The sequence below is a fragment of the Canis aureus genome, chromosome 12 (genome assembly GCF_053574225.1).
Source record: "Canis aureus isolate CA01 chromosome 12, VMU_Caureus_v.1.0, whole genome shotgun sequence".
NCBI classification, from domain to species: domain Eukaryota; kingdom Metazoa; phylum Chordata; class Mammalia; order Carnivora; family Canidae; genus Canis; species Canis aureus.
In genome coordinates this window covers 15816873-15833799 of record NC_135622.1, presented here as the reverse complement: position 1 = coordinate 15833799, position 16927 = coordinate 15816873, and positions in this window count along the sequence as shown.

Sequence of the window (16927 nt, the reverse complement as noted above, 5' to 3'; positions counted from 1 at the left end):
TCATAACCTTTTTTTTTTTTTTTTTTAAGATTTTATTTATTCACTCATCAGGGAGAGAGAGAGGCAGAGACTCTGGCAGAGGGTGAAGCAGGCTCCAGTGCAGGACTGGATCTTGGGACTCCAGGATCATGCCCTGGGCCAAAGGCAGACAGATGCTTAACCGCTGAGCCACCCACACGGCCCTGAAAGTCATGACCTTAAACAAGAGGTGCAAATTACACCGTCATTAAGGAGACAAACACACAATATGGTGCATTAAGGAGGACACATCAATTCATAACTCTTAACAAGTCTGAAAATTGAACGAAGTGGTTTTTCTAAACCATTAAGTTCCCTAAAAAATGTTATAAATTTTTCATTTACACGTTGAGAGGGGAGAACACAGACCTGGAATATTAAAACAGTCCAGGAAAAAGCCATATTCCTGAAATTTTGGAATATATTATTAGATCTTAATCTAATCTCGAGGAAATATCCAACAAATCCAAAATGAAAGATATACTACAAGAAAAGCGGCCTGTACTCTTTGAAAAAATGTCAAAGTCATGAAAAACAAAGAATGATGTACCGTTTTAGATGACTCTAGACATGACAAATGTGTGATTTGGGACCAAAAAATTATTTTTCTTTTCTTTATTTCATTTTTCTTTTTCCTTTCTCTTTGCTTAAGGGATATTACAGGGCAATTAGCAAATATTAATAAATCTGTAGATCAGCTAATAGCATGATATCAGTGTTAATTTCCTGCTTTAGCTAATTATATTGTGATTACATAAAAGAAAGTACTTGCCTTTAGAAATAAAGGGACATCATGTCTTCAAATGGTTCAGGAAATGTGTATATATATTCTATATATATCCTACTAGTATCCTACTGTTGATCAAAGGCCTTCCAAATAACATGAACAGTCAATTAACATATTTTATATGTATTATACCATATATATTTTTACAATAAAGTAAGCTAGAGAAAAGAAAACATTACCAAGAAAACCACAAGGAAGAGAAAAATACATTATAGTCCTGTATTTATTGAAAAAATTCTACATGGTAACTCAAGCAATTCAAACTTAGGTGGTTCAAGGGTCACCCATATAAATATTAGTTTTTTAAGGGTGTCACTACAGAATATCACAGACTGGGTAGCTTAAACAACAGAAATTTTTTTAAAAAATTATTCATGAGAGACACAGAGAGAAAGGCAGAGACATAGGCAGAGGGAGAAGCAGGCTCCATGCAGGGAGCCCCCTGTGGGACTCGATCCCAGGTCTCCAGGATCACGCCCTGAGCCAAAGGCAGATGCTTAACCGCTGAGCCGCCCAGGTGTCCTAAACAACAGAAAATTATTTTGTCCCAGTTCTAGAGGCTGGAAATACATGATCAAGGTGTTGGCAGGGTTTGTTTGTTTGTTTTTTCCCTTGAGGCCTCTCTCCTTGCCTTGCATATGGCTGCCTTCTCAGTGTCCTCACATGGCCTTCTCTTTATGGCAGTACACTTCAGCTATCTCTCTCCGGATGTCTTAATCACCTCTTCTTATAAGGACACCAATCAGATTGGATTTGGAGCTACTCTAACCATCTCATTTTAACTTCATTATGTTTTTGAAGGCTCTATTTCCAAATACAGTCACATTCTAAGGTACTGGGAATTAGGGATTCAACAAATGAATTTGGGGGAAGGCACAGTGCAGTCCATAATGATGTAGATATATAAAGAGAGAAACCGAGAAAGCATATGGCAAATGTAACATATTAACAACCGGGAAGTAGGTGAAGAGCATACAACCATTCTCTGAACTTTTCCTGCAACCTTTCTATGTGTCTGAAATTTTTTCAAAATTAAAAAAAAGAAAAAGACCAGTGGAGGCACCTGGGTGGCTTAGTTGGTGAAGCTACCAATTCTTGGTTTCAGCTCAGGTCATGATGTCGGGGGTCCTGGGATCAAGCACACTTCTGGCTCCATGCTCAGTGGGGAGTCCACTTCAGGATTCTTTCTCCCTCTTCCCCTCCCCACCACTTACCACTTGGTTACTCTCTCTCTCTTTCTCTCCTAAATAAATAAATAAATAAATAAATAAATAAATAAATATTAAAGAAAAGAAAAGAACAAGTGAAAAAAGAAAAAGACCAGTAAGATTTCTACCCTCATGGCACTTAGGGATAAGGTAGACATACAGTGAACAAGAAAAGAAGGTAAGAAAAAAAATGTGGTACTGAGAACCCTCAAGAGGGCAGATGTGAAGGACTGTGTAGGTCAGAGAGATACGGGAGAGCTTGATTCTTGTTTCACAGAGTCGAAGAATGAATCTCATGGACAACAGAGAGTGAGTAAAGCGATAGAAGTTTATTAGGCAAAGGGATCCCTGGGTGGCGCAGCGGTTTGGCACCTGCCTTTGGCCCAGGGCGCGATCCTGGAGACCCGGGATCGAATCCCACATCGGGCTCCCGGTGCATGGAGCCTGCTTCTCCCTCTGCCTGTGTCTCTGCCTCTCTCTCTCTCTCTCTGTGACTATCATAAAAAAAATAAAATCTTTAAAAAAAAAAAAAGAAGTTTATTAGGCAAAGATAGAGAGAAAGCTCTCAGAAGTGAGAGGAGTCCTGACAGGGTTGCCACTGAGGGCGTTTAGTGGCAGTCTTGGATTGAGAACTGATTACGAAGCTTGTGGCCTTGAGATTCTTGTGCAGTCTTGGTTTGAGGAAGGACTATTTGATAATACCTTTAATGACTTACTTCTTTGTGGTCTGGTGAGTTTCTATGATTACTTGGGAACCATCAAGGGGAGATACTCCCTAAAATTTTGGAGCTAGGGAGCCAGATTTATTTTTAATTTTTTTTTCTCTGTTTTTGCTGCCTTATCTCTGTTTCATTGGGATGGGTAAGAGCCTGACTCTGGGCCTTTTGGTGTCCTTGGGATTTATGGGAGCCCAGAGATTTATGGGATCCCAACTTTGGGCCTTTCCCTTATCTTTCTCTGCCTAGCCCCATCTGTCTCTAACTCAAGAGCGTGTCCTACAGATTTTAAGACTGAGCATGATGACTTGTAGAACCTGTGCCCAGACAGCTATGATGAGGAGAGCCTTCTAGTTGCTTCGACCTTTCAGCAGAGGCTGTGAGGAGGGAAAGGAACCAAGCGTGTCTGGATACCTAACCCTCTCTCAACACTTGGAAAGTTTTGGAGGTTTTGGAATTTCCCAAAGTTTGAACTCTTAAGAGTGAAGCTAGAGAGCATTATTATATTTTTAATACACTTAACACAAGGATTTACTTCTATGCTCCCAAGAAGTAAATGATATTGAAAGGACATTCCAGTGATATTGAAATACCATTCATTTGACAAAAATACTTTATGCTCTGATCTTTAGTCCAATTCTGTGGGGTGCAGGTGCTCAGGGCTTTCTACCAGTTGGGCTCAACTAGCTTTTCTGCTCTACTCTTCCTTTGCCCTGCCCTCCACTGAGTACTTTCTGTACTTCTACCCAGTGTTAGACCAGCCTCTTCTCTCTGCTCCCAAGAACTGCTACTGTTCATCCCTCAAGGCTGTACCCTCAGACTCCCTGACTTAAAAGCTGGGCCTGTGGGTCTTCACTTTACATGGCCCCAAATGTATCACTGACACATAAGGAAGACTCAGGACCACACACAGGTAAAATCACATTTTTGCGCCAACACAACATGGATTGGCAGAATTAATTGCCCTCTCCTCTGGACTATCACAGCATTCAGAACTACTCCAATCCTATTTCAGCCCTTGGAATGACATCTTGATATTATCTGTGCACCTATCTCCCCCAATACAATCTGGGCTCATTTATAATTCCTATCTTATGACTCATCTCATTCATGCAAGCACAAAGCATAGGAATGACCAAACATCTATTAATAATCATTCTAAAAATAGCTCTCTTTACTGAATACTGGCAATGTGTCAGGCACTGTTTTAAGCACTTTGTGTACATTATCCCGTGCAATTCTCACACTTATCCCATGAAGTAAGTGCTATTACTATCGCCATCTTACAGATGGGGGAAATGAGACACAGGAGGTTTAAGAAATACATCCAAGGTCACAGAGCTAGTAAGGAAAGGGGCAGGAATTGAACAGGCTGCCTCCAGAGCTCCTGCTCTAATGTTAGCTACCACTTCTCAAGCACTTATTCTGTGCCTGGCATGAGATTCAACACCATCTTCTTTAATCCCTACACCCTTACTTATGATTCCCATTTGAAATAAGAGAACTGAGACTCAGAGGACTTGACCACACAGCCATGAAGTCACTCATCCAGCAAGCCCAGGCAGGCTCTACACCCTCCGGGCCTGACCTGCCTCTGGCCCTCCACTTCATGCGGGCCTGAGTGTTTCACAGATACTTCAGGAGGAAACCAGACTGCACACAGGCAAAATCCTTCAAGAGTAGAAATGGGTAAGATGGAACAGTTGGGCAGAGGCGGTCATAGTGGTGAAACCCATGAAAGCCGGCAGCTCAACTTCCATAGTGTTCCATGTCTAGAAGGAACCACAGAGCTCACAAACTCCAGTTCATTCCACCATTGGTCAAACTTCCACTTTAACTAACTGATCTGAAGCAATCAAGAAACCTTTATCATTCCAGAGCACTCTTTAGGTAAGAATTATGTCAGACACTGAAGTTTCACTCCTTGTAATCTGGAGCCATAATTAGTATACATGCACCAGGCTGGTCATTGCAATTGTAAAAATATTGGGAATATTTCCGTCCCAACTGATAAAACTGGTTCTCCCACTCCCTTGATTGTCTATCATTCCCTAGGAGCCCTCCCTAACGAAATTAATATTGACAAGTGGACCATGACCCTGCTTCTACACTAGGCCAGTTTAGCCCATTTCTATCCATTACATATACCCTGAATTTCTCTCATCTCAGGACTTACTGATTCTTGGCCAATGTGTTTTCTATTTTAATACCACTGAAGTAGACAGCACTAAAGTAGGGACAGTCCAGTCCCTGGAACACCCAGCCAGAGACAGGTAGCTATGCCTTTTCTCTTGCTGTAAAAGCAATTCATATTCTTTGTTTAAAACACACACACACACACACACACACACACACACACACGGCTGCCTGGATGGCTCAGTCAGTTAATTGTTGGACTCTTGATTTCCACTCAGGTCGTGATCTCAGGATCATGAGATCGAGCCCGGCATTAGGCTCCACATGTGCTCCCTCTCCAAAAAAAAAAAAAAAAAAAAAAAAAAAAAAATCAAAAAATAAATAATAAAACATACACATTGGAAACTACAAAAAAGACTAAGGATCAAAGTCAAAGTAACACATGCTGCATCGCCAGTCAGAAATATTTGGGATTAGATGAGTGGTATTCTGTTTAGAAGTAAGAATAAAAATGTCATGGGCAGCCCAGGTGGCTCAGTGGTTAAGCGTCTGCCTTCAGCCCAGGGTGTGATCCTGAAGACCTGGGATCAGGTCCCACATCAGGCTCCCTGCATGGGGCCTGCTTTTCCCTCTGCCTGTGTCTCTGCCTCTCTCTCTCTCTGTCTCTCATGAATAAATAAATAAAATCTAAAAAATAAAAAAAATTTTTAAATGTCAAGTAAGGTGCAAACTCAGACTAATGAGATTTCTAGCCCAGTGGGATGGAAGACAAATCATGCTTGCAGTTGAGTGGATAAGTGATAAAGGTATACCCAAGAGGGCTCTGGGAGCTTAGTGGAGGGGTCCATAATTTATGGCAAATTCCTCTTCTTGCCTTTTTTTTTTTAAAGGTTTTATTTATTCATTCATGAGAGACACAGAAAGGCAGAGACATAGGCAGAGGGAGAAGCAGGCTCCCTACAGGGAGCCTGGTGTGAGACTTGATCCCAGGACCCCAGGACCCCAGGATCATGACTTGAGCCAAAGGCAGATGCTCAACCACTGAGCCACCCAGGCGTCCCCCTCTTCTTGCCTTTAGATTAGAATTGCCTCAATGGCCATAGTGAAAGTGTAGGTTGGAAGAAAGAAGCCAAGGAGTACATCCAGCCTTTTTTGGCAGGGCCTTTGTCAGGGAAAAAGAGCTCTAGAAGTTCACAGGCAGAACATCCTAGCTCATAAAAAGCTGAGAATGGGGTACCTCGGTGGCTCAGTTGGTTAAGCATCCAACTCTTGGTTTCAGCTCAGGTCGTGATCTCATGGGTTGTGGGATCCAGCCCCGTATGGAAAGAATTAAAAGTTCTCTCCCTCTGCCTCTCTCCCCTGCTTGTGTTCTCTCTGTCAAATGAATAAATAAAATCTTTTAAAAATTTAGAAGAAAACTGAGTTGCATCACTTCAGGGTACCATACTAGCTCCTCCAGATACAGAGGAACCCCTTAAACTGAGGGACCCCCAGTTCAGAAGACAAGAAAGAGAACTGAAGAAAGAACCTAAATCTTGGAAATTCTGAGGCCAGTATTCTCCAAACATAAGATCCTTAACCAGTTGCCCCCTCCATTGGTTCATGAAGGAGCTATGTAATGGGGCCCTGTAAATCACTGAAGGTTCTAGCGCAGCCTTCTGTACAAAGTTCCAAGCGCTTTTTTTTTTTGTTTGTTTTTTTTTAGATTTATTCATTTATTTAGAGAGAGAGAGGGAGAGAAAGAGAGAGAACGAGCTGGGGAGAAAATCCGACTCAGGGCTTGAACCCAGGATCCAGAGACCATGATCTGAGCTGAGGGCACATATTTAACCATCTGAGCCACTCAGGTGCTCCTATAATTCAAAGAGAAGTAAGGAGAAGTAAGTAAACCTGACTCTATTTGACAGGAAAGGAAAGGGGACAGGGGGTGAGAGGTTGGGGAAGAGAGGAACTAAATTCATAGACCATTAACCACATGCAAGGAACTGTGCTAGATACTTCCCCTACATTCGCTCGCATGATCCTATCATTCCTATGACATCATTCTATTTTTATCTCCATATTATAGAAGAATGGACAAATTCACAAATTTGAAGTGATTTGCCCAGGATCACCAGCTAATAATGGCAGTGCCAGGATCAAACATAGGTGTGTCTTCATCCAGAGCCAATGCTCTTCCACAAAACATGTCTATCGCTGTTGTATTAGGTCAGATGGAAGACCGGCCATTTGGCAAAATATAGTGGTCAGAATGTAGAACAAGGAATCCTGACAAGGTCACAGAACATCTAAGGACACGATTCTCCCAGAAGCATATATTCTAACAATCCCTCCTTTGTTTCCCTTTCTACTTTGTCTTCTTCCTCCTTCTTCTTTTTCTTTTTTCTTTTCTTTCTTTCTTTCTTTCGGCTGGCTAAAAAGAACTCATTAAATTTTTATCATTTACAAAAATGTTGTATGGTTTAAAAAAAGAGAGATGATGCTTTACCAGAGTGTTTAAAATTACATGATTCTGAGAGTAGCACCAAGATTTGTTATAGAAAATACTGCTTGTCTCCCAAGTGTCAGTACTTGGATGCCAATCCAGCATGTTCCTATTTATTATTTCCCTACAATTAATTATAAATCAATTACATCATGCATTTTCGTGAAAATAATTCTACGCACTTTCTATTTGTCCTGATTTTATTCCATTTAAGATGAAAGGTGGTAGTAATATTGAGGGGAATGATTTGCTGCGAGAACAACATAATTAACAGGTAGCACTTACTGTGTGCCATGCTTTATGTTCTAAATGCCGTATGATTAATAACTCATTTAGTCCTCACAATAACCCTATATAGTAGTATACTACAATATTCCTCTTTTACAGATCAGGAAACTGAGGCACAGAGAGGTTAGTAACTTCCCCAAAATCACATGGCTAGTAATTAGCAGATCTAATTTTCAAATTCATTTCCTTTCTTTTTTAAAAAAAAATTATTTATTTGAAAGAAAGAGAGCTGGGTAAGGGGGAGAGGGAGAGAGAGAATCCACAAGCACACCCCCCACTGAGCACTGAGCACAGGGCACCCACCACCACCACCATAGGGCTCCATCCCAGGACCATGAGATCACCACCTGAGCCCAAACCAAGAGTCAGCCACTCAACTGACTGAGCCACCCAGGTACCCCTCCTTTCCTTTTGGAAAACACAAGAAAATTCAGTTTCTCTGAACATTAGAAGAAAAGGAAAGGTGTCAACAACCCAAACTTTGAATGCCAACATATACTTGGCACAGTTTTAAGTGTTCTACATGTATGATCCAATCCTCATACATCTGCTATTTTTATTCTAATTTTACCCATAGAGAAAGTAAGACACAAAGAGGTGAAATAACTTGCCCTGGGTGCACAGCTGGTAAGTGCCAGAATTAATAAAGCAGAGTAAAATGTTGAAAAAAGTATGAGAGAAAAGGCATTAAAAACCAAGGTCATTGGAGTCTCCATGGCAGAAGGCAACCTGACCCGAAATTCGTCACCATTTCTCACACGACAGAGAGAGAAAGCTACTCTTGAGTAAGTCCTGCAGGCCACGCCTGGGTGATAGAAGTTTTCATCAGTACATCTGGTTCCTGCCCGGGTCCCTCCCCGCGACATCGATGGCGGTTACAAGACTTCTGTCCTCGATCACTAAAGTGGAACCCGAAGATGAGAAAGCCGTCAGATTGCCCCCGGGTCAGTGCCTTCATAGGCTTTCCCCTTCAGTTCTCGTCTTGCCGGAGACTTCAAGATCGTTCAACGGAGTCGACCCTCTCTCTGATCCTTCAACACTCTTCGCCCGCTTTCATAACATCCCCTCCTGCTTTCCCTTCTGTCTCTGGATCTTCCTCTCAAAGTCCTTTGTCAGTTTCTTCTCCTCTATGTGGCTTTTTTTTTTTTTAAGATTTTATTTATTTATTCATGAGAGAGGCAGAGACACAGGCAGAGGGAGAAGCAGGCTCCATGCACCGGGAGCCCGACGTGGGATTTGATCCCGGGTCTCCAGGATCGCGCCCTGGGCCAAAGGCAGGCGCTAAACCGCTGCGCCACGCAGGGATCCCCTCTATGTGGCCTTTAAATATCAGGTTCCAACCTGGTACCCTCTCTCCCCTCGGCTCTTCTATCCTCCACCATGGCTGTAAATATCTGTATGCTATTGATTCCCATGCTTAGCTCTGTCTGTCCTGGTCTCTTCTCTGGGCTCCACATCTGTGTATATCTGTATTGTCAACATTTCAGAGTTAAGACTTTCAAAACAGGGATCCCTGGGTGACGCAGCGGTTTGGCGCCTGCCTTTGGCCCAGGGCGCGATCCTGGAGACCCGGGATCGAATCCCACGTCGGGCTCCCGGTGCATGGAGCCTGCTTCTCCCTCTGCCTGTGTCTCTGCCTTTCTCTCTCTCTCTCTCTCTCTCTCTGTGTGACTACCATACATTAAAAAAAAAAAAATTAAAAAGATGTTCAAAACAGAACTCCTGATCTATCCCAAAGCTACTTTTCCTCCCAATCTTTTCCATCTTAGTAATTGGGAAAAACCAGCTACCAGGTAGGGGTTTGTGCCAGAAACACAGGACTCAGCCTTGACCACATCCAGCTTTTCACTGAGGCCTGCAGATTTTTTTTCCAGAATAGATCTCAGTCCCATCTATCTCTTTCTATTGTTTCAGCCCAGGTCAACTCCATCTCCCACCCAGTCAATGGCAATAACCTCTTAACTGCTTCAGCGTTTTACACTGTAGCTGGCATCATCCTTCTCCTGAAAACCTCCCGGTGACTGGCCATCTTGCTTCAAATAAGATCCAAGATTCTCGGTGACTGCCTTTGGCCCCCTTCACCTCTCCCCTCGCCTGCCACCTTTGCTGGCTTCTTTCAGGGCCTTGATCAGAGCAAACTCTTACCTGCTTCAAAGCCTTTGCTAATGCTGCTGACCCTGAGAGGACTAGACCCTGTCTCCTCTCTCTTTAGTTGCCTAATTCATTTTCTGAGGGCTCGGCTTCAATGGCATCTCCTAAGACTCCCCGTCTCTCTTTATGTCTCTCATTATGCTCTCTGAAAGCTCTTAATGCATCCTGTGCTTTTCCTCCTAAAAGAGATTATTTGATTAATATCTATCTTCTCTAACTGAATGTAAGCCTCAGGAGGGCAAGGACCTTGTATTTTATTCACCAGTCTATGTGACTGACAGAGGTCTGACCTTAGACTTAAGATACATTTTTTTAAAGATTTTATTTATTTATTTATGAGAGACACAGAGAGGCAGAGACACAGGCAGAGGGAGAAGCAGGCTCCCTGCGGGGAGCCTGAGAGAGGACTCAATCCCAGGACCCTGGGATCATGACCTGAGCCAAAGGCAGACGCTCAACCACTGAGCCACCCAGGTGTCCCAGACTTAAGATATTTTCAAAGTGAAAGCTTTCATCTGGCTTCTTTGTTGAGTGTTTTCAGTGTTTAATAAATTGGGATTTCTCTTTCACAATCTCCCACCTGAGTCCTGAGATAATGGGCAAGGATGGCTTAGCAACTTTACTGACTGTCTTTTTTCTCTCGTGACAGGACTAAAACACATGCTGCTGCTGAGAGACGTGGCTAGCTGGGAGGGGCGGGAACTGGGCAGTGAGCCACGTGGGAAGAGGCCCTGCGTGTGGATGAGGTTGTTTAGGCAAAGCTGGAGTTTCTCGAATGATGAGACAGGACACTTACACAGAATGAAAATGCAAGGTTGCAAATTCTGTCTGAGAGCTGGAAAGGGGAACTGAGTGATGAATGGGGTTGGGGGTAGGGGGCTGGGAGAGGTTCAGAAAAGGCAGTACTGGCTACTTCATAATTTACTGCATCACTTCTGCTTTCAGCATCTGCTGTGAACAGATGGTGGGCAATGATCTCTTTAGCCAACTGAGCCAAGGAGGGAGTAAACCTCCCCAGTCTTTGTAAACTATAGACTGCCTGTGTGTTAGCCCAGGAAGGGGGCTATTGCCCTGCAACAATTGATAATTAGCTCGAGATCTCCCTCCCCCAGCTCAGAAATCTTATCTTTGATTCCTAAGTGAACTATATTGATAACTTGGTCAAATATTGACCTAGGTTTTCCTCCAAATCCCTGAGACTCCTTACTTCCCCCAGCCCCAAATCTAGCTATCCTCAAAGATTTTTTAATAAATAGGTGGCCTTTCATATCCTTGGGGGATATGCCCAAATTAAAGAACAATCCTATTAAAAGGGAGAGGAACTTTCATGAATCCCTTTTTCCCAGTGGTGTTTGGAAATATTTTTATGGTAATTACATTATTTAAATAATACAAAGTATTATAAAAGCATAAATCCATAAATGTTGTTAGGCTTATAGCTCTTTACAGCTATCAAAAAACACAATTATAAATTAAACACCAACGAAACTACATGAAGTTAAAAAAAATCAAAATACCATCATCACTTAATGTGACAGGTTACACTTGGGTAAAATGAAATCACCTGCAACATGAATATAGTGGTGACAGGTACAGGGCAAATTCTTTTGTGCTGGGCATCCTGCACCACTATTTACTGAACTATGACTCTATTCTCCCATAATGTTCCCTTCCTTGGTTTCTTCATTCCATCGTGGCGTCAAGTAGCTGTCACTTGATGCTAATGCATTGTTTTCATATTATTTGCTTCTGTTAAAGTTTCATTAGATTATGGCAATTTGGCACTTTGGTACCAACAAGAACAAGCACAAATGGACCTGCAATACTGAAATTGTATTATCGGAGGATCATACAGATCATCTAGAACTGCACACCATCCCATATGGCAGCCACTAGCCATATGTGGCCGCTGAGCACTTGAAATATGGGTAGTCTGAATTAAGGGGCACATAGATGTAAACTACACTCATATCATACTCTGATGACTTAGAATAAAAAAAGGCAACAAAGCTCATTCAATATTTTAAAATTGACTTCATGTTAAAAATCACATTATGTGGGGTACATTGGAATAAATAAAATACATTGTCAAGATTAAGATTAATCCCATTTGGGTTTTTTTTTTAAGATTTTATTTATTCATTTATGAGAGACAGAGAGAGAGAGGCAGAGACACAGGCAGAGGGAGAAGCAGGCTCTATGCAGGGAGCCCGACGTGGGACTCGATTCTTGGTCTCCAGGATCAGGCCCTGGGCCGAAGGCAGGCACTAAACCGCTGAGCCACCCGGGATGGCCCCCACCTGGGTTTTTTGTTTGTGTTTTTTTTTTTTTTTTTAAATATGGATCCTAGAAGGGCACCTGGGTAGCTCAGTTGGTTAAGCATCTGCCTTCAGCTCAGGTCATGGTCCCGGGGTCCTGGGATTGAACCCCATGTCTGGGGCTCCCTGCTCAGTGGGGAGTCTGCATCTCCTTCTCCCCATCCACCCCCCCAGCTCATGCTCTTTCTCTCACTCTCTCTCAAATAAATAAAATCTTTAATATATACATATATATATCATTTAAATTATATTATACACAATGTATTTCTGAGACTACATGGTCTAGAATAATTGTGAGAGAGAAAACATGTGTACAACAAACTGAAAATACTGTATAAAAAATTCTCATAGAAAACGTGGGGGTATCCAAAACACATAGATTTGGTTTCTAGTTTACTACTGCTCTAGCATTTAATGGCTGCATTCTTTCTCAGAAGCTAAGGGTACAAAATCAGCATAGGACTTTTCTCTGCTTTCCCTCCAGTATCCTAGTGATATATTTCTGTGATTTTCCCACATGGCTTCCTTGTAAAAGTGTCTGGGGAAGGCACTTCCATCCCTCCCAGAACATATGTACTGCCATATACGGTCATTTCACAATCATTTGATCAAAAATTGTCTCCTGGGGAAACTCATGGTAGATAAAAGACCAAAAAAAAGTGAGAATGTACTTTTTAGGCAGATTCAACAACTACTTCCCAAGCTACACACAACTACCGAAAATCAGGGACTACATTAGTTAAGGAATTGGTCTAAAACAATGTATAGAGGGCAGCCCAGCTGGCTCAGCGGTTTAGCGCCGCCTTCGGCCTAGGACGTGATCCTGGAGACACAGGATCGAGTTCCATGTCGGGCTCCCTGCGTGGAGCCTGCTTCTCCCTCTGCCAGTGTCTCTTCTGCTCGCTCTCTCTCTTTGTCTCTCATAAATAAATAAATAAATAAATAAATAAATAAATAAATAAATAAATAAATAAATAAAATGTATAGGAGTGCCTAGGTGGCTCAGTCAGTTGCATATCCGACCCTTGATTTTGTCTCAGGGTCCTGGAATTGGGCCCCAAGTCAGGCTCCACGCTCAGCATGGAGTCTGCTTGAGACTCCCTTTCTCCCCTTCTGCCCGCTCCTCCTCCCTGCTCTGTCTCTAAAATAAATAAATAAATCTTTAAAAAAAAAATAAATAAAAATAAATAAAAATAAAAATAAATAATAAATAAAATAATATATAGCCAGCTACCCAATCGCATTCACATAGCAATTTATCTATTTATTTATCTATTTACAAGAAACACAGAGAGAGAGAGAGAGGGAGGGAGAGAGGCAGAGACACAGGCAGAGAGAGAAGCAGGCTCCATGCAGGGAGCCCGACGTGGGACTTGATCCCTGGTCTCCAGGATTACGCCCTGGCCCAAAGGCGGCGCTAAACCGCTGAGCCACCCGGGCTGCCCCACAAGTATTTTCTGAATATCTACAGACACAAGGCCCCGCAGTAGACACATGTAAAACAGAAAAGCAAATAAATCAGGGATTTGCTGTCAGGAAGCATCCAATAGAAGTGATAATGATGTGGGTAGGCCTGGTCCGAGGACCTAAAGAGGGTCCCGCAGGACTAGTGAAGAGGGTCCTTGGCTTCCTGCAGGATGGAAATCAAACATGAGCCAGCAGTAGGTGAAGTCAGAATTTATTGAAGATACATATACAGAAAGAGTGAGAGAAATACAGTATCCAGGAGATTCAGAAAGGAAAAGAGCATGAGTTTCATCTTTGCTTGGGGCCTGGGGTTTTCTTAGTGATTGTGGTCTGGTATAGTGCACGTGTCCTCTTAGACATCCAGGAACTGGTCAGAACAAGGACAGGATCCAGGTGTCCATAGGTCACTCACTCCCCGAAGCCAGGGGTTTAGGCATCAAGGTATTTGGAGTCAGTGTCTTAGAGAACACTTATGGTGACCCCACCCGGTCACTCCTTAGATGTTATCTATTGTGCTGGAAGATTCCAAAAGACATCGTATCTTTTTGTTCCTTACAAGGAGGACATGTGCTATTGCGTTACAAGATGTGTGTACAATGGGGTGGGTGTGCAGGTCCTAGTAAGAATAGAAGCAAGGAGAGAAGCAAAGGGGAAAAAAACTCCAGCTTTTTTTTATGGGGTCCCTCCAGTTTCTCTGTCTCAATAAAACATATCAAGTTTTCTTCCTTTTTAAATAGTGAAAAGTTAATCCAATATATGTTCTAAGAATAGTCTAAGTGAGTTCTATATCTGAACTCCTTTAATCCCCACAAGCCTATGAGGTTGCTCTCCATTTTATAGATAGGAAAACCAAGGCAAAGGGTTATGAAATACTTAAGGTTCTATGATTATTAAGTAGCACTGGCAGATTTCAAACACAGTCATATGAGCTTTTTAGTCACTATCCTATCTTGCTTCACTTTATTTTTTTAAGGTTTTATTTATTTATTTTTTAAGATTTTATTTATTTATTCATAGACAGAGAGAGAGAGAGAGAGAGGCAGAGATGCAGGCAGAGGGAGAAGCAGGCTTCACGCAAGGAGCCTGATGCAGAACTCGATCCCGGGACCCTGGGATCACGCCCTGAGCCAAAGATACATGCTCAACCGCTGAGCCACTCAGGCATCCCTTACGGGTTTGTTTGTTGTTGTTGTTGTTGTTGTTGTTTTTAAGATTTTATTTATTTATTCATGAGAGACACACAGAGAGAGGCAGAGACACAGACAGAGGGAGAAGCAGGCTCCATGCAGGAGCCAATGTGGGGCTTGCTCCCTGGACTCCAGGATCATGCCCTGCGCCAAAGGCAGGTGCTAAACTGTTGAGCCACCCAAAGATTCCCCTAAGGTTTTATTTTTAAGTAATCTCACAGTCTAGTGGCAAAGAAAATATAAGATAGGCCAGATGGAAATATGAACAGTATGGATTTCTGTCACTTGCTCTACCAAAAAAAGTGTGACTGAAGTAAACTATTACAACATTCTGGCCATGGTCTCTCCTTTTCTGTGCTCCCCTCCCCCCATTTCACCTCATGGAAACCAGATCACAGGGAGTAAGGAAGAGGCTTTTTCTGTTTGTGTTTTCTAAGAAAGGGTTCTTGAAAAATGAAATCACTGTGATCAAATGAGGAGTCTGGTAGGATGGGCCAGATAGAACTAAGTGGCAAGTAATATAAGTACTGAAAAATGCCCCTGGAATTTAGAAGCTAAGACACTGGAGAGCTCGATGAGACAGTTTTTCCAGGAGGTCAGGTGGGGTTCAGAATGTGGACTGACAAGTGTGGAGAAACAAAGGGATGGTGATGTCATGGAGACAGTGAACTATGTTACTGAACTGGAACCCCTTTTAGGTTGTTGTATCATCCTTTGAGGGGCTGGGATAACTTTAAAAGAAGATAAAAATAAATTTCTTTCAAAAGGCCAATAAGCAGATGAAAAGATTCTCAACAGGATATGTAAACCAAAGTGACCATGAGATCATCACTTCACACTCACTAAAATAGCTGCAATAAAAAAGGGGATCCCTGGGTTGCTCAGCGGTTTCGCCCTGCCTTTGGCCCAGGGAGCGATCCTGGAGTCCCGGGATCGAGTCCCGCGTCGGGCTCCCGGCATTGGAGCCTGCTTCTCCCTCTGCCTATCTCTCTGCCTCTCTCTCTCTTTCTGTGTGTCTATCATGAATAAATAAAAAAATAAATCTTTAAAAAAAAAAAAAGGACAGTAGTAGTGCGCCTGGGTGGTTCAGTCAATTGTACATCAACTCTTGATTTCCTCTCAGGTTATGATCTTGGGGTCATGGGATTAAACCCCACATTGAGCCCCATTTGAAGCCCCTCATTGGGATTCTCTCCCTCTGCCCTTCTCCCTGCTCACACATGCTCTCTCTCTAAAATAAATAAATGACGTGATATAATGAACACTGAGTATTATGAGACTGGTGAATCACTGGGAAATAAAATAAAATAATAAAATAAAATAAAATAAAATAAAATAAAATAAAATAAAATAAAATAAAATAAACGAATCTTTAAAATAAGGTAAATGCACCTGAAAACACTTAAAGAAGAAGACAATAGCAAATGTCATCAAGAATATGGAAATATTAGCACCATCAGACGTGCCATGGTGAACATAAAGTGGTCCTGCCAATTCCGAAAACAGTTTGGGAGCTCCTCAAAAAGTTAGACGTATAGTAACCATAGGACCCAGCCACTCCTGAGTATAATACCTAAGAGAAACGAACACATTTGTCCATGCAAAAACCAGTACAGGAATGTTTGTAGCAGCATTACTTGTAATAGCCAAAATGTAGAAAGAACTCCAATGTCCATCAACGGATGAAGAGGTAAACAAAACAGGTATACTCATACAACGGAATACTATTCAAGCCATAAAAAGGAATGAAGTATTGATACAGTGCTACAATGTGGATGAACCTTGCAAACATCATACTTGGTGAAAGAAGCCAGTCAGAAGACCATCTATGGTATAATTCCATTTATGTAAAATGTCCAGGTGAGGCAAGTCCATATAAAAAAGGAAGACTGTTGTCAGGGGATGCCAGGAGTGAGGAAGGAGAATGACTGCTAATGGGCTTCTTTTCAGGGTGATGAAAACATTCTAGAATTAGAGATGATGGTTGCATAACTCTGAATAGAGGAAAAATATCACTGGCGTATACATTTTTAAAGGGTGAATTTCATGCTGTGTGAATTACATCTCAACTTAAAAATCAAAAAAAAATTTAAAAAAAACTGCAGCGCTTTTAGAAACCCCTTGCCCTATAGAGAGGATGCCCACAATCCAAGAGCAAACACCCAG